Source organism: Entelurus aequoreus, linkage group LG23, assembly GCF_033978785.1.
Source record: "Entelurus aequoreus isolate RoL-2023_Sb linkage group LG23, RoL_Eaeq_v1.1, whole genome shotgun sequence".
Lineage (NCBI taxonomy): Eukaryota > Metazoa > Chordata > Actinopteri > Syngnathiformes > Syngnathidae > Entelurus > Entelurus aequoreus.
In genome coordinates this window covers 39,117,782-39,135,893 of record NC_084753.1, presented here as the reverse complement: position 1 = coordinate 39,135,893, position 18,112 = coordinate 39,117,782, and the positions used below count along the sequence as shown (strand labels likewise).

The 18,112-nt window shown below is 46.1% G+C and overlaps 1 protein-coding gene and 1 pseudogene across 1 annotated transcript in view; one reads left to right on the top strand and one right to left on the bottom strand.

The window, feature by feature from the left end:
* The window catches only part of LOC133640595 (gastrula zinc finger protein XlCGF57.1-like), a 300,331-nt gene that overhangs the window by 217,787 nt on the left and 64,432 nt on the right, over positions 1-18,112 (top strand). The window lies entirely within an intron of this gene.
* On the bottom strand, positions 12,969-13,724 carry LOC133640719 (transcriptional activator protein Pur-alpha-like; annotated as a pseudogene).

Genomic DNA, 18,112 nt, shown 5'->3' with positions numbered 1-18,112 from the left:
AACAGATATTCACTTAGTATTACTTTCTTTAAAACATTTATTCAGTATTTTCTAACTTTAGAAAGTTACATGGTTGAAAACGATAATGATGCCAAAAAACATTACAAAAAAAGATGAGAAGTCCTCAAAGGCTTATTTTGAAAGTATAATTATGTTTATAGATTATATGATATCTGTTGTTGTGTTCCCTAATTTGAGTGACCTGGACATAATCTGGACTGTACATAAATGCTTATTTTGAAAATGTAATTTTGTTTATAAATTATATGCAATCTGTTGTGTTCCCTAATTTGTTTCTGTGTACATGAATGAAGGTGTGTGTTGCTGAGTCCGACTTGGACATTATCTGGACTGGGCCTGGTTTAAAAAACCCTTTAAACAAATGTAATTTCATTGACAACCTGGTCTGTTGAAGATAAGGCCCTTTTTTAAAAAATAAAATAAAATAAGATAAATAAATAAAAAACATTTTCTTGGATAAAAAAGAAAGTAAAACAATATAAAAATAATTACATAAAAAATAGTAATTAATGAAAATGTTAGTGGACCAGCAGCCTATACAATCATGTGTGCTTCAGGGACTGTGTCCCTTGCAGATGTGTTGTCTATGTTGTGGGAACCAGAATATTGGTAGCAGAAAGAAATAACCCCTTTTGTGTGAGTGGGTGTGGATGAGTGTGCATGGGGGAGGTTGTTTGGGTTGATGCACTGATTGAAAGTGTATCTTGTGTTTTTTCTACGTAGATTTCATTGTAAAAAAAAAACAAAAAACTTTTTTTATTTTTATTTTTTTTAATTTTTTTTTAATTTTATTTTTTTAGAACAGGCCCGCGGGCGACTCATCTGGTCCTTACGGGCGACCTGGTGCCCGCGGGCACCGCCTTGGTGACCCCTGCCTTAGCTGCTCTACTAGTCTGCTGGAAATAGAAAGAAAAGTCTAAACGTGGGCATTATAGTTCTGTATTTTTAATCAGTGCATACATGTGCACATATATGTCGTTTTATGTAGGCTACCTTTTATTTTGTTTCCCGAGTATCCTGGTTCCTTGATTTTTGTAAGTAAAAATAATCTTCAATCGCGCTGCTGGATCAGTTTGAATTACTGGATGGATAGCGGGAAAAGGAACAATATGTGACAAGGAAGGCTGTGCATGGTGCGAGTCAGACAAGATGCCAAGTGGAACAAATATTTGAACAAAGGGGTTATAGGAACAATGGTAAATGGGTTATACTTGTATAGCGCTTTTCTACCTTCAAGGTACTCAAAGGGCTTTGACACTATTTCCACATTCACCCATTCACACACACATTCACACACTGATGGCGGGAGCTGCCATGCAAGGCAATAACCACGACTCATCAGGAGCAAGGGTGAAGTGTCTTGCCCAAGGACACAACGGACGTGAAGAAGTTGGTAGAAGGTGGGGATCGAATCAGGAGCCCTCAGGTTGCTGGCACGGCCACTCTCCCAACCGCGCCGATCCCTTTCAGTGTTTTATGCAACTGACTCTGACTTTGTCTTATCTCTCTATTTTTGGAGGTAAAACTCTGGAGTTTTTGAAGTGTATTTCTGGTCTTGTCATCGTCGTCCGGACAGAAGGGCGACACGGCAGTGCGGCTGGATCAAAAGAGACGTCGGAGACGCTTTACTGAAGCAAAAGTTGCTTTATTACCAGCGAGCGTCATTTACACAGGACTGCAGTTCCTGGGAGGAGGTCAGGTCAAATATGGAGGACTCCTCTCCCGGAGAAGCCAAACCATCGTTTTATATATTCCTTCTTTCACTGCCTGGGTGTGCGCTAAAGCTAAACAGCACCACCTGACCACGAAAGGAGATGTTGGTGTGTAAGTGTCTGGAAAACAACTGCTTTAAGTCATAACTTAAAGGTTGGCGTTTGAGCTAGACAGGTAGTCTCCTTTCAAGGATATGGTTGTCACTTTTGCATTCCGAAGTCCCAATTAGGGCCTCTTTTTCTACGAGAAGTGATCCAATTCAATTCAATTGTGCTTTTGAGTAAAATCTTTACCGCCGATTGTACATGAAAAAGTTTTTTTTCCAGTGTGTGTTCTCACGTGTCTTTTCAAATTACTAGATTTAAAAGTTTTGTCACAGTGAGAACATGTGAAGTGTGTGTTGTCAGTGTGACATGTCTTATCATCTTTAGAGTGTTCATCATCAGTGTCAGGAGAGTGTGACGTTGTGTCCTCACTATCTGATAGTGGAGCTAAGAGCTTGTCTGCTTGTGATCCTCCACAGTGGTCTCCATCAGCTTCTGTTGTCATGTGTTGAGTTGAGCTGCTGCTTGGAGGCTCCGCCTCTCTCTTCTCCTCACTTTCACCTTTGACCTCATCACCTTCACTCTTCACAGGGACACCAGTCACTGGCATCTTGGTGACATCAACCTCCTCCAGTTCTTCAAGATGCTCTCCCTGCTGACTGATGCTGTGTTCCTCCTCTTCCTCTTTAATATGAGGGGTCAGTGGGTCCTTCTCTTCCTCTTTAATGAGAGGGGTCAGTGGGTCCTCCTCTTCCTCTTTAATGAGAGGGGTCAGTGGGTCCTCTTCTTCCTCTTTAATGAGAAGGGTCAGTGGGTCTTCCTCTTTAATATGAGGACTTAGTGGGTCCTCCTCTTCCTCCTTAATGTGAGGGCTCAGTGGATCCACTGCTTCCTTTTTAAAATTGGGTGTCAGTGGGTCCTCCTCTTCCTCTTTAAAATGGGGTGTCAGTGGGTCCTCCTCTTCCTTTTTAAAATGGGGGATCAGTGGGTCCTCCTCTTCCTCTTTGATGTGAGTGTTCAGTGGGTCATCCTCTTCCTCTTTAAAATGGGGGATCAGTGGGTGTTCCTCTTCCTTTTTAATGTGGGAGGGCTGTGGCTCCATCCTGAAGCTCCACTTCTGTTGCTCAAGGTAAATATGTTCTTCACAGACGTCTGCAAGACAAACACACCATCTCTGCTCAGTCACATTGCATTCAGTACTTTTACATGCACTTAGGAAAAACAAGTTGTCGTATGAACTGTCTTGAAATCTCAGTGACGCACAAACACGCTGCTCTTTACAACATTATGCACAGGAAAATAAAAACCAATCAGGACGACAGGACTTTTTACTATGGATGGAGGATATGTTTTAAAATTGATTTTGCGATACATTATTTCATATAGAATTACTAATAGAACCATTTTAAAACAGGCTACACAGGTTCCTAATTTAGTTGCTGAAATATGCAGTAAAATATTACATAATTTCCAGTATTATTTTCTCAAATAAAGTAACCAGATAATAACAGTAAATAAACAAGTAAATTAATAAATTTTTCGACAAAATAATACAATTAGAAATGACACAAAAGCTCATTCTCGATTACAAATCATGCCTCTCACTTAAGTAGTAGAAGGTTGTGGACATAAACCAAGAACTTGGTCAACTTTGACATCCAACTTAGACCTGGAGATGGCAAGAAAGACACGAAAATATGCTATTTTGCACCCACCCTTTTTTAACCCTTTGCGAGGATTAATTCTTCATCTAAACGGGAAGATATGAACATCCCATCAGTCGGCATCCCAGTGAGAGCAGACATTGTATGCTTAAAATGAGCAAGTTATGTAAATATGACATGTTATTAAGAATGTTACTACATTGCATATATACAAACCCCGTGTCCATATGAGTTAGGTTAGGGTTAGGGTTATTGATGTGATGTTATGAGCTAGGAATATAACAACTACACTACCCAGCATGCAACGGGAGTGACGAGCATGCGCGGTAGCCCCGAAAAGTGTCACCACCCGGCAGCTAAGAATAAGGTTATGAGCACGCTGTGAAAGTAAACGTCAAGAACTCAGCCAACACGCCTCGTCTGCATTATTTATAATCAGACAGACAACACATATACAGTGTGATTTTGTTTTGTTTAAAAGGAAAGAAAAACAAAAGTTAAAAAAGGGAGATGTCATATATATGTATGTGCTGCGGTTGCTTTAAGAACGTTGCGACAGCTGCCGTAAAGGAGGTGCGTTGCTAGCCTGGTTGCTATGTTTCCGGTTGGTCGTAAAAGTGTTGGTCATGTGTTTGTACCCTGCTCAAATCTCTCAGTAAAGTTATTCATTGGATTATACCTTTTGTTTTGAACTTTATTACACCTTGGAGCGCTTTTTCTGGTGCATTGTTTTCATGCTTTCGTTATCTGCGCCTAATGACTGAGCTACGTGACGTCATTTCTTGTGGTCTCACGGGGCATTTCTGGTCGGGACGGGATTCCAGGGATTCGAATAAAGAAGCAACTATTTTTCTTTATTATAGTGGTCTCGATAACGGGTACCGGTTCTCAAAAAGGGATTCGAGTTTGAGGACTCGGTTCTTTTCTTATCGAACAACCGGGAAAACCGGTTTCGAGTATCATCCCAAACTGTAGCTATTGAAAATTGTATTAATCAAGTGCTCTACTGGAAATGTTTTCGATTAATCGAGTAACTGGATAAAACATAGTGTTGCTTGGTTAAAGACAAATTTAAGCGACTTTAAGACATTTCACTTAATAATGAACAGCCAATTGGTTTGAGATGGTATGAGATCAAGATGTCATCTTTAGATCAGGCTTTGTTTTTTCGACAATCACTGCCACGTTAAAAAGTTATAGTACCAATGATTGTCACACACACACTAGGTGTGGCGAGATTATTTTCTACATTTGACCCATCACCCTTGATCACCCCCTGGGAGGTGAGGAGAGCAGTGATACAGCAGCGATGGCCGCGCCCGGGAATATTTTTTACGATGATTTAACCCCCAATTCCAACCCTTGATGCTGAGTGCCAAGCAGGGAAGTAATGGGTCCCATTTTTTTAGTCTTTGGTATGACTCGGTCAGGGTTTGAACTCACAACCTACCGATCTCAGGGCGGACACACAAATCCAGGGGTGTCAAACTCAAATACAGAGTGGGCCACAATTTTAAACTGAACAAAACCATGGGCCAAGGTTGCACAAATTAAACTTTTAATAGGGACCTTAACAAGTTTTGCATTGAATATTGAACAAGCAAGGCTTATATACAGAACACTTTAGAGAACTTCTCAATAGACTGACAGCAGAGATCTCACCAGCCACAGACCTGTTGGGAATAAACTGCAACCCTCCCACCAAGACAGAAATCAAAATGGCCATCAGGGCCCTGAGAGGAGGCAAGGCAGAGGGGCCGGATGAGATCCCAGCTGAAGCCCTAAGGCAGACATCGAAACCTCCACCAGTATGCTCTACCAACTCATGCAAAGCATCTGGGAGGAAGAAAATGTCCCATCAGACTGGAGAGATGGCATCATTGTCAAGATTCCCAAGAAAGGAGACCTCAGGGAGTGCAAGAACTACAGGGGCATAATGCTGCTTTCATCGCCAGGGAAGGTGCTCAACCGCATCCTACTGGAGAGAATCCAAAAGGCAGTCGATGGGAAACTGAGGGAAAACCAGGCTGGTTTCAGGAACAACCGATCCTGTGCAGATCAAATAGCCACACTCAGGATTATCATTGAACAGTCAATTGAATGGAACTCTCCTGTCTATGTCAACTTCATTGATTTTGAAAAGGCTTTTGACAGTGTGGATCGGGAGATGCTGTGGAGAGTGATGGCTCACTATGGCATTCCCCCAAAGTTGATCAACCTTATCAAAAACACCTATCGAAGGATGCAGTGTCGTGTCCTCCATGAAGGCTGCCTGTCAGAGCCCTTCAAGGTCCTGACTGGGGTGCGGCAGGGATGCATGCTCTCGCCCTTCCTGTTCATCCTCTGTATAGACTGGACCATGACACAAACATCAAGCAATAACCGAACCGGCATACAGTGGAGCCTGACCGAGCAGTTGGAAGACCTGGATTTTGCTGATGATTTAGCACTCCTAGCACACACACACCAACATATGCAGGAGAAATCATGCAAACTGGAAATAACAGCTGCTTTGCTTGTTCTCAAAATCAACACATCAAAAACAAAGTTAATGCGTATCAACAACAAGAACAACTCCCCAATAAACATGGATCATAACCAGTTAGACGAGGTTGCCACCTTTACATACCTAGGAAGCATTATTGCTGTGGACGGAGGAACGGAGGAGGATGTCAGTGCCAGAATTGGAAAAGCAAGGACCATATTCACTATCCTAAATAAAATCTGGAAAGCAAAAAACATATCACTCAAGACCAAACAGCAAATCTTCAACTCAAACGTTAAATCCACCTTACTGTACAGTTCAGAAACCTGGAAGATCACCGCCAACATACTCAACAAAATACAGACATTCTTCAACCGCTGCCTCCGTCGCCTCCTAGGTATCTACTGGCCTAACACCATCTCCAATGCCAACCTGTGGGACCTCACTAGACAAGACACAATAGAAACACAAATCAGGAGGAGGAAATGGAACTGGATCGGTCACACACTGCGTAGACACAATACATCAATCACAAAACATGCTCTAACATGGAACCCGCAAGGCAAGAGGAAGAGAGGAAGACCTAGAGCCACCTGGAGAAGAACCACAGAGCAGGAGATGAAGGCGCAAGGGCTGTCATGGCAACAACTGGAGCGGAGGGCACAAGACCGAAGGGGATGGAGGAGTTTCATCAATGGCCTATGTTCCTTAGGGAATTTAAAGGCTTAAGTAAGTAAGTAAGTAAGGCTTATATAACTTTATAGTGACATGCAAAATCGAGTTTCAAATAATAAAAATAATAATTAAAAAACATCAATGGCATATCAAATACAATTTAAATAAAAATGTAATGCCTCTTTTCTATTTGCAGCCTTCTGAGGTAAATATCAACATTACATTTTTCCACAGGCTAATAAATTTGAAAATAAAATAACAATGAATAAACCAACCATTCAGGACTTTAAACTGCTCAGTTTGCAACACACTGATCTAATCTGATGTGCCCAAGCCAGATACCTGCCATCTTTTCTTGGATGCTAGTTCATTAATGTCGGGGCTCAGGCTTTGAGCTGAGGCATCTTTCATTATCGAACAAAGTTGTTCATCAGTCATTATACCTCTTAGTCCACCCTTTCATCAGTCATTATACCTCGTAGTCCACCCTTTCATCAGTCATTATACCTCGTAGTCCACCCTTTCATCAGTCATTATACCTCGTAGTCCACCCTTTCATCAGTCATTATACCTCGTAGTCCACCCGGTGGACCACAGTCTTGGGGGCGTGCCTTAAAGACACTGCGTTAATCGTCCTCCACGAGCTGTCGTCACGTCTGTTTTTCATCCATTCCTACAACGTGCCAGCCCGAACACATAGATGTGCGACTTCAGCACGCACACACACGTAAATGCAACGCATACTTGGCCAACATCGATACAGGTTACACTGTGAATATACGCCACACTGTGAATCCACACCAAACAAGAATGACAAACACATTTCGGGAAAACATCCGCACTGTAACACAACATAAACACAATAAAACAAATACCCAGAATCCCATGCAGCCTTAACTCTTCCGGGACACTACAATATACACCCCGCTACCACCAACACCCCCCCCCCCCTCCTGCGCCCCCCCCCCCCCCTCCGTGCGTTGGTTGAGGTGGGCGGGGTTGGGGGGGCAGGGGTGTATATTGCAGTCCGGAAGAGTTAGGGCTGCAAAGGGTTCTGGGTATTTGTTTTGTTGTGTTTATGTTGTGTTATTGTGCGGATGTTTTCCCGAAATGTGTTTGTCAAAGTTATTTATACGGGCACCGTCAGTGTAACCTGTATCGCTGTTGGCCAAGTATGCATTGCATTTACGTGTGTGTGTGTGTGTGTGTGTGTGTGTGTGTGTGTGTGTGTGTGTGTGTGTGTGTGTGTGTGTGTGTGTGTGTGTGTGTGTGTGTGTGTGTGTGTGTGTGTGTGTGTGTGTGTGTGTGTGTGTGGATTCTCCGCGGGTCCCCACCTTGTCGTGGTGGAGAGCCTTGTGTGTTCCAATGAACCTAAGAGCGATGCCGTCGGGAGCCTCGGCTCCTGGTAAGTTCAACCATGGCGGTAGGGTCGAGGGGGAGGTTCCAGACGAAGCGCGATCCAAACACCTCAACGGCGGAGCTGGCGGAGGATGACGCGTCGCCCCCGGCAGTGAAGGCGGAAGGCGGATGAAGGTTAAGGGTGCCTCACTGCCTACTGGGTGCACCGTGTGTGTTTGGCTACGGGAGTAAACCCCTAACGACAAATCTGTTGTGAAGACCCGCATCAGGCAGTCATCAACAGTGTGTGCTGGCAGTCTTCTGCAACTCCTTTCTGCAGAAGGCCGTCATGAGCTCTTCATGCCACTGGAAGACGTAGGGGGGAGCCAAGGTAGTGAGGGTAGTGACTGCGCACCACTTCCTTCACTCTAATCTACTCCTCGCGCAGGCCTGCTCCAAACACCCCCACCCCCTTTCCCACCCCATCCCCTCACTTCCAAGTCCTGCGGCGATGGAGAAGGGTGGCAGATACAGGTCAGGATGTGACTGGGAGTATCTAGCCCAACTCTGCACGCAGGCGGCGTGGGATAGACGGTCGCTGAGGTACGGGACGGAACAGCGTGTCTCTTCGGCAGCTCCCCACGTGACTGAGCAGCCCCACCCTGCTCATCCTGAGATGGGAAGGGCCTAGAAAATGTGGCCTAAAAATGGTCTGTTCCTCCACTCCCGGGCAGCCTACCGCAGCTGCCGGGTCATCCCCCCCATGCGGTCGAAAACACAAGAATAAAACCCGACTGACACTCACACTAGCGACTTGGAACGTCCGTACGCTTTTGGATGTGCGTGATGATTCATCTCGTCCCAGCAGAAGAACAGCGTTGGTGGCGCACGAACTGAAGAGGTATAACATCGACATTGCGGCCCTTAGCGAGACCCGCTTCCATGGGGAGGACTCCATAGCCGAGGTGGGAGAATGATACACTTTTTTCTGGAAAGGGCTTCCGGGAGGCTCCCGCCGCCTCCATGGTGTAGGCTTTGCTGTGCGGACCTCCCTACTCCAGAAGCTTCCCGAATCTCCAGTTGGCATTAGCGAAAGGTTGATGACCTGGAGGATTCCCCTCACCAATAACCGTTACTGCACCCTCATCAGCGCCTATGCCCCAACACTGATTGCCGACCCTCAATGTAAGGAAGAGTTCTATGCCTCCCTGCACTCCGCCATCAGCAAAACACCACTCACTGACAAGCTCATCCTTCTAGGGGATTTTAACGCAAGAGTGGGCTCGGACAGTGTACTGTGGAAGGAAGTGATGGGTCGGCATGGTGTTGGTAAGCTCAACAACAATGGTCTCCGTCTTCTCACTCTATGTTCTGAGCATCAACTGGTCATCACAAACACCTTGTTCCAACTGAAGAACAAGTACAAAACATCCTGACAACACCCTCGCTCTAAACACTGGCATCTCCTAGATTACATCATCACCCGCCACGCGGACAGGAAGGAGGTGCGCATCACTAGGGCCATGCGTGGAGCTGACTGTTGGACTGACCACCGCCTGATCAGAACAAAGATTGACTTAGAAATACGTCCTCAACAGAGAAAAACACCACCTTCCAAGAGGCTCAACTGCGATGCACTGAAGTCCACGCACTCCGTCAACCAGCTCAGGAAAAAGGTAGCAGATCAGCTGTTCAAGATTCCTGAAGTACCACCAGATCTGGACACTGGACCTACCTAGAGCACCCTACGCACTGCCCTCCACCAGGCGGCCGTGGAGTCTATAGGGTACACCAGAAGGCGACATCAAGACTGGTTTGACAATAGTGCGCCAGGAATCTATGACCTGCTTCAGGCAAAACACAAGGCCCTTGCAGCTCACCTATCAAACCCTCAATCCACCGTCCTGAAGGCTCAGTTCATCCGTCTCAGAAGTGAAACCCAGCGCACCCTCAGAGCCATGGAGAACGACTGGTGGACCCAGAAGGCCCGCGAAATACAACATCACGCAGACACCAACAACTCTCATGCCTTCTACGACTCCATCAAGTCCATCTATGGCCCACAGAGGAAGAACATCACCCCAGTTAGATCAGCTGACGGCACCACTCTCTACAAGGACAAACAACAGATCCTGGACAGATGGGCTGAGCACTTCAGGGTACTGTTGAACACCACAAACCCTGTACAGACAGACATACTCTCTGACCTCCCATGCCTGCCCCCTGTAGACTCACTGGACTCCTCTCCCAGCTTCTCAGAAGTACTCAAGGTCATCAAGGGTCTAAAAAACAACAAGAGCCCAGGCCTTGACGAGATCCCGGGAGAAATCTTGAAGCACCGTGGATATCTCCTGCACCGCAGAATGCACCAGCTGATCACTGCCCTCTGGTCGTCTGAAGTCATCCCGCAAGATTGGAAGGATGCTAACATCATAACGATTTATAAACGCAAAGGCGACAAAGCAACCTTTTTAACATCCGTCGCCTCCAAGCTGGGTGGTGATTTGATCACCACCCAGCATATTCTGGAACTACAGTATGCAGATGACTGCGCTGTACTTGCACACTCACCAGAGTCTCTCCAGCGCGCACTGAATGTGGTAGCCTCCATCTACAGTGCCATTGGTCTTCAGATAAACACCAAGAAAACACAAATACTCGTGCAGGAGTTCACTCCCCAGCCAAACACGCCGATCTTCACCCTTGACGGGCACCCATTAGCAACCGTCCCCCATTTTACCTACCTCGGTAGCACCCTGTTGCCATCCTGCACCATTGACGATGACGTCCAGGCCCGTATTGGCCTTGCCTCTGCTGCCTTTGGAAGGCTACGGTCCAGGGTTTTCTTGAACAGGAATCTAACCATCTCCACCAAGACAGCCGTGTATAAGGCTGTCTGCCTCTCCACGCTGCTCTATAGTTCTGAAACCTGGACACCCTACCAGAGGCACATCCAGAGTCTCGAGGCCTTCCACATCCGCTGCCTCCAAAGGATCCTAGGTCTAACCTGGGAAGACAGGGTGCCCTACACTGAAATTTATGACCGGACCAACACACCCAGCATCACAGCACTCCTTGGCCAAAAACACCTAAGATGGGTCGGACATGTGATCCGTATGCCAGCCCACCGTCTACCCCATCAGATATTGTATGGCCAGCTTTCAGTCGGTCAAAGGTCTGCCGGGGGCCAGAAAAAACGGTACAAGGACCACATTAAAACTCTCCTGAAAAAGTGTGACATCAAACCACCAGCACTGGAGTCCCTGGCTGCTGACCACCAGACCTGGAGCTCTACCTGCCACCAGGGAATCACTCATCTTCAGGAGAAGTTCACAGAGCGGAGAGCACAGCGGCGTGCACAAAGACACCAACGTGCCACAGCACCAGCGACCATCACTGCTGCCTTCCCCTGCCCCTCCTGTGACAAAGTCTGTGGATCACGCATAGGCCTGAGCAGCCACCTGGCTATGCACAGGCAAAAGGCACAACAATAACCAATCCAATACTTCGTTTAGAGCAACGTCATCATCGACATCGATGGACTGCCATAAGTAAGTGTGTGTGTGTGTGTGTGTGTGTGTGTGTGTGTGTGTGTGTGTGTGTGTGTGTGTGTGTGTGTGTGTGTGTGTGTGTGTGTGTGTGTGTGTGTGTTTGTGTGTTTGTTTGTTGAAGCCGCACATATAATGTGACTAGGCCAGCTTTCGCTGGACTGGGGGAAAGCGGACGTGACAGTTTTGGGGAGGGGCACTGAAAATTGAGAGTCTCCCAGGAGGGTTGGCAAGTATGACAATTAATGGTTAATGCGGTGTTACCGCGGCACCGCCACTGAATATAATCGGCAGGCCAGCTCTAGTGTTAATTTGATATCTCCTCAAGGGCCAAGTGTAATTACACAAATTTGGCCCGCGGGCCAGAGTTTGACACCCATGCTCTAACCACTAGGCCACTGAGTAGGTGGATGTAGTAGGTGTTGTAGTAGGTTAATGGCTGCGCCAATATGAAGGAAATAACAGGTCAGTATAGCTTTTACACAAATAAATAACTTGTCAAACCTGCCAGCTAGCAGGCTAGGTTTACAGCGTCAGTTACCATGGTAACTGACTCTGACTTTGTCTTACCTCTCTATTTTTAGAGGTAAAACTCTCGAGCTTTACATACTCAGTAGTTTGCACTTAACCTGCTCTCTGGAATATTCCCCCGGTGACTGTGTGAGTTTTGTAAAAACATGTTGATACACATTGTTACAAACTGAGAGGAACATCAACCTCTCATAAATATTGTGTGTCTGAAACTGTCTCGTTTTTATGAACAACATAAAACAATCAGTGCATCATCCTCACATGATAATTCATCTTCCTATCGACAATCTATTCAAGAATAGTGTTAATAATAAATATAAAGTTAGTAAACATGTGAGAGTAAGAAGTAAACAAACCTGTTCTGTGTAACACAACTTGATGTTTTTGATGTTGTCGCTCCTTCTCCTCTTTTGTTGGACAAAGTTCCTCCTCGTACTCTGCTATCGTTCTTTCGCACATTTTCACACAATCACAACACTTTACACTCACACTTGATCTCTGCTTAGCGATGTGTTTTGATCACTTCCGCCTCTCTTTGTTAGCAGCTAACAAGCTAAGCTAACTAGCAGGCTAAGCTAGCTCGAGAAGCATCAAAGTGCGCTCAGACTAATATAACCGGATGCAAACGGTTATTAACGATGTTTACTCTATTTAATAGAGTCTAATAAAGGACATATATGTGTACATGGACGCACAGATTAAGAACACTGAACTGTGACGACTGCAATGGGTGAGGGCGGACCTACGTCACTTCCGCCTACCAATCCTCTAGCAACCGGGAATTCGTTGAAAACAAACCAGTTCACAGCGAACACAGCATTGACAGAAAAAGCATTTAACGAGCGTTGTGGCTTGGAAGTCGGCGTTAAATCCTTCATTTACGCATTTTTACTTATTCGCATATCGTGTGAAAAAACGAAAATGTATTATTTGCGTCAGACTCGTCTCAGTGAACTTTAAAGCTTCTCAGGCTTAGCTTAGCTTGCTAGTTAGCTTAGCCTGCGCGCTACTAAGAAAGAGACGCGGAAGTTATCAACAACTTTGTGTGAACACGCCGTACTTGTTGGAGCCCACGTCGAAGAAGCGCTTGTTGTCCACAGTCATCGACGAGCCCTCCGGCAGCTCCGCGGGCTCCTCGTCCACGCCGTAATCGTCAATAAGTTTGGCCAAAGCGTCGCAGGACTCGATAAGTCCCTGCGCCGGGAGCGCAATGGTCTGACCCCAAGCCGGGCCCCCTGTTCACGGTCTGCCGGATCATCAAGAACCGTCCCCGCTGGTTCTCTTTCAGGTCCATGTAGTACTTCCGATTCTCCCGCACTAGGAACTCGCTTTTCAGGGCCCGCCGCTGCTCATCCTGCACCATGCCCGGGTTGCTGGGACCCAACTGGGCGTAGTGTTTGATGAAGTCCCCCAAGTAGTCGCGGAACTCGACCGCCACCGACATAGACAGCGTGAGGCGGCTCTTGTTGCCACCGGCCCCGACTTCGGCTATCTTCAAGAAGCGGCCTTTGGCGTTCTGCTTGACGTCCAAGTAGAAGCGTTTGTTTTGGATGTCAACTCGCTTGGACGCCAGCTCCTGCGTCTCATGCTGGAGGCCGGAAGCCGAGCCCGTCCCTCCCGCTTTAGCGTGCATGGAACCGAAGCCTGGGCCCGTGGCTGCTCCTCCCTGCTCACTTCCACTGTCTCTGTCCGCCATGATGCTGCCTGCCTGCCTGCCTGCCTGCCTGCCGACTTTGGGGGACTCCAGTGAGAACTGTCCTCGTTTTCCCGGTGTAAAGCTGCGAGCCATTTGTCTCGTCTCTGTGGGCTTTTATCACGCTTTGGCAGAACAAAATACAACCTTTGTTTTCCCTGTTTCCAGTTGTGGTTAGCACAACCAAAAACAACACAGTTTTTCGGCATTTTGGGGGCAGAATGACGGGTTTAACCAGCGTAGGTCGACAGGTTAAAGAGTAGTGGCAACGGTTTGTTTTCAACGCCAGTCTGGTTGCTATGGCTCGAAGAACCCGTATGTAGCTCAGTTGCCCGGATGTCGGCCCTCACCCATAACGTCTTCACCGTCAGACGCCATCTTGCTTTATCCTCGCCGTGTTTGGTTTGCGCGCAGTGTTGTCAGATCTCGCGAGAGAAACACGTTTTTGATTGATTGAGACTTATATTAGTAGGTTGCACAGTGAAGTACATATTCCGTACAATTGACCACTAAATGGTAACACCTGAATACGTTTTTCAACTTGTTTAAGTCGGGGTCCACTTAAATTGATTCATTATACAGATATATATACTATCAGATATATACTATCATCATAATACAGTCATCACCTACTCAGTGGCCTAGTGGTTAGAGTGTCCGCCCTGAGATCGGTAGGTTGTGAGTTCAAACCTGGCACTCAGCATCAAGGGTTGGAATTGGGGGTTAAATCACCAAAAATGATTCCCGGGCGCGGCATCTCTGCTGCCCACTGCTCCCCTCACCTCCCATGGGGTGAACAAGGGGATGAGTCAAATGCAGAGGACAAATTTGGCCACACCTAGTGTGTGTGTGACAATCATTGGTACTTTAACTTAACTTTAATCACACAAGATAATCACATTAAATTATTTACATTATTTACAATCCGGGGTGTGGAGGGGGGAGGGTTGGGTTTGGTTGTTATCATCAGTCATCAACAATTGAGAACAGAGAAATGGATATTGAAACGGTGTAGGTCTGACTTGGTAGGATATGTACAGCAAGTAGTGGACATAGAGAGAGAGAGAGAGAGAGAGAGAGAGAGAGAGAGAGAGAGAGAGAGAGAGAGAGAGAGAGATCAGAAGGCATAAGAAAAAGTATCTGCATTTAATTGTTTACATTTGATTATTAACAATCCGGGGAGGGTGTTAGTTTAGGGTTGTAGCTGCCTGGAGGTGAATTTTTATTGCGGTTTTGAAGAAGGATAGAGATGCCCTTTCTTTTACACCTGTTTGGAGCGCATTCCACATTGATGTGGCATAGAAAGAGAATGAGTTAAGACCTTTGTTAGATCGGAATCTGGGTTTAACGTGGTTAGTGGAGCTCCCCCTGGTGTTGTGGTTATGGCGGTCATTTACATTAAGGAAGTAGTTTGACATGTACTTCGGTATCAGGGAGGTGTAGCGGATTTTATAGACTAGGCTCAGTGCAAGTTGTTTTACTCTGTCCTCCACCCTGAGCCAGCCCACTTTGGAGAAGTGAGTAGGAGTGAGGTGTGATCTGGAGTGGAGGTCTAGCAGTAATCTGACCAGCTTGTTCTGGGATGTTTGGAGTCTAGATTTGAGGATTTTGGAGGTGCTGGGGTACCAGGAGGTGCATGCGTAATCGAAAAAGGGTTGAACGAGAGTTCCTGCCAGAATCCTCATGGTGCTTTTGTTGAGCAGAGAGGAGATTCTGTAGAGAAATCTCATTCGTTGGTTGACCTTTTTGATTACCTTGGTTGCCATTTTATTACAGGAAAGATTAGCCTCTAGAATGGAACCTAGGTAGGTGACCTCATCTTTCATGGTGATAACAATGTCACCCACTTTTATAGTGAAGTCGTTGACTTTCTTAAGGTTGATGTTGGACCCAAACAGGATGGATTCCGTTTTACCCAAGTGTATGGATAGCTTGTCAGCGAGCCAGGTGCAAGTTCTGCAGAGCTCAGCACTGAGGATTTTCTCCACCTGTGACTTGTCCTTGTCGGATACCAGCAAGGCCGAGTCATCCGTAAACAGGAACAATTCACAGTCGCATGCCGATGACAAGTCGTTTATGTATATTAGGAACAGTAAAGGCTCTAATATATTGCCTTGGGCAGGGGTCGGCAACCCGCGGCTCCGGAGCTGCATGCGGCTCTTTGACCACTCTGATGCGGCTCGGCTGCATACTTGCCGACCCTCCCGGTTTTCCCTGAAGTTTTACGGACGTCAGTGAGTCTCCTAATAATCTCCCGGGGCTAATATTCTCCAATTTTCACCCTAACAATTGAATTAAGAGTGTACCTTAGCGGTACTGCAATAATTGTCCTCTATTGCCTGTACAAATCACATGCCAGCCCAGCCACATGTTGAATGCAGCTTCTGCTTGCTAACGTAGGAGACAGCAAGGCATACTTGGTCAACAGCCACACAGCTTACACTGACGGTGGCCGTTTAAAACAACTTTAAAACTGTTACGTTACAAATATGCGCCACACTGTGAACCCACACCAAAAAAGAATGACAAACACATTTCTGGAGAACCTCCGCACCGTAACACAACATAAACACAACACAGCAAATACCCAGAATCCCATGCAGCCAGTCTACATTATACACCCCCGCTACCACCAAACCCCCCCACACATCACCCCCCCCTCCGTGTGTCGGTTGAGGTGGGCGGGGTTTGGTGGTAGGGGGGGTAGACCGGAAGAGTTAGGGCTGCATGGGATTCTGGGTGTTTGTTTTGTTGTGTTTATGTTGTGTTACAGCGCGGATGTTCTCCAGAAATGTGTTTGTCATTCTTTTTTGGTGTGGGTTCACAGTGTGGCGCATATTTGTAACATAACAGTGTTAAAGTTGTTATATACGACCACCGTCAGTGTAAGCTGTGTGTCTGTTGAACAAGTATGCCTTGCTGTCATTTAAGTGTGCACTGTGCATGCGGAAGCTGCATTCAACATGTGGCCGAGCAGGTACGCTGTTGGAGCAGGCTGTAGAGGGCGCTAAAGGCAGTACCATAACTCCCTGGAACTTGGGAATCTCCCGGATAAATTGAGAGGGTTGGCAAGTATGACGCAATCAGGCGCAATCGCGGATCGCACTATCATTACATTTTTATCATAAGGTGCGGGCCGGGGCGTGTGTCTGAGACCCCTGGTTTAAACATAGCACAAAGCAAAAAAAGCTTTGTATGCAGTGTTATTTTGTTTTAAATTTTCAAGAGTTTTGTGGCTCCCATTGTTTTCTTTAATTTGTGAAACTTGTCAAAATGGCTCTTTGAGTGGTAAAGGTTGCCGACCCCTGGCCTTGGGGGACTCCACAGCTCACTGAGAGGGGGGGGGGACACAGTGCCGTTCACCTCTACCACCTGTTTCCTCCCCTCCAAGTAAGATTGCATCCAGCTCCATGAGGTTTTGTTAAATCCGATTGCTCTGAGCTTATCCAACAGTATAGCGTGGTTAACGGTGTCAAAGGCCTTCTGAAGGTCCAGCATGACCATGCCGCAGTATTTGCCCGCATCCACCTCATGTTTGATGGGGTCGCTCAGATAGAGAAGGCATGTGTCAGTGGAGTGGTTAGTTCTGAAGCCAGATTGGAATTTGTACATGAGTTTATTAGTGGCGAGGTAACTATCGACCTGTTCATACACTATTTTTTCCATTACTTTCGAAATGGAACTGAGAATAGAAACAGGTCGGTAGTTGCCAGGTTCCAATTTGCTTCCTTTTTAAAAGAGGGGAGTTACTCTTGCTATCTTAAAATCTTTTGGTACTTGGCCTTGTGAAATTGAGAGGTTTATTATATGCGTGATGATTGGGGCAATGATGGAGGCAGAGTCCCTGAGGAATCTGGAGGGAATATTATCAAGGCCGGTGGCCTTGTTTGGGTGGAGCGTGCTCAATTTTTTAAGCACCTCATCAGCTGTGACCATTTCTAATTTGAAATCATTGTTGGATACTCCTAGCTTTCTGTAGAAGGCTTTAATGTGTTCTACACCAAAGCGACCAGAGTGGTGGGACAGCATGTTGACAAGAGTTGCGGCTATGCTGGTGAAAAAGGTGTTAAGTCTGCTAGCTACCTCCATTTTGTCTGTAATGAGGGAGTCACCCTCCTTGATGCTGATGTTGGTGAGTCTGGTTTTAAGTTTTTGGCTGCAACCAGGAAGCTGGTTGTTGAGAATTTTCCAGAGCTCACATGGCTTATTTGCGTTTTCCTCTATTTTGTCATTAATGTAATTTTTTTTAAAAGGATTTAGTCAGGTTGGTTGATTTATTTCTTAATTTATTGCATTGCTTTTTGAGAGTTGAAAAGAGTGATTTGAGGTTGTTATTATTGGGTTGTTTATCTACTTCAGTTTTACACTTTTGGTATTCTGAGTATCTACTGTCTCTGTCT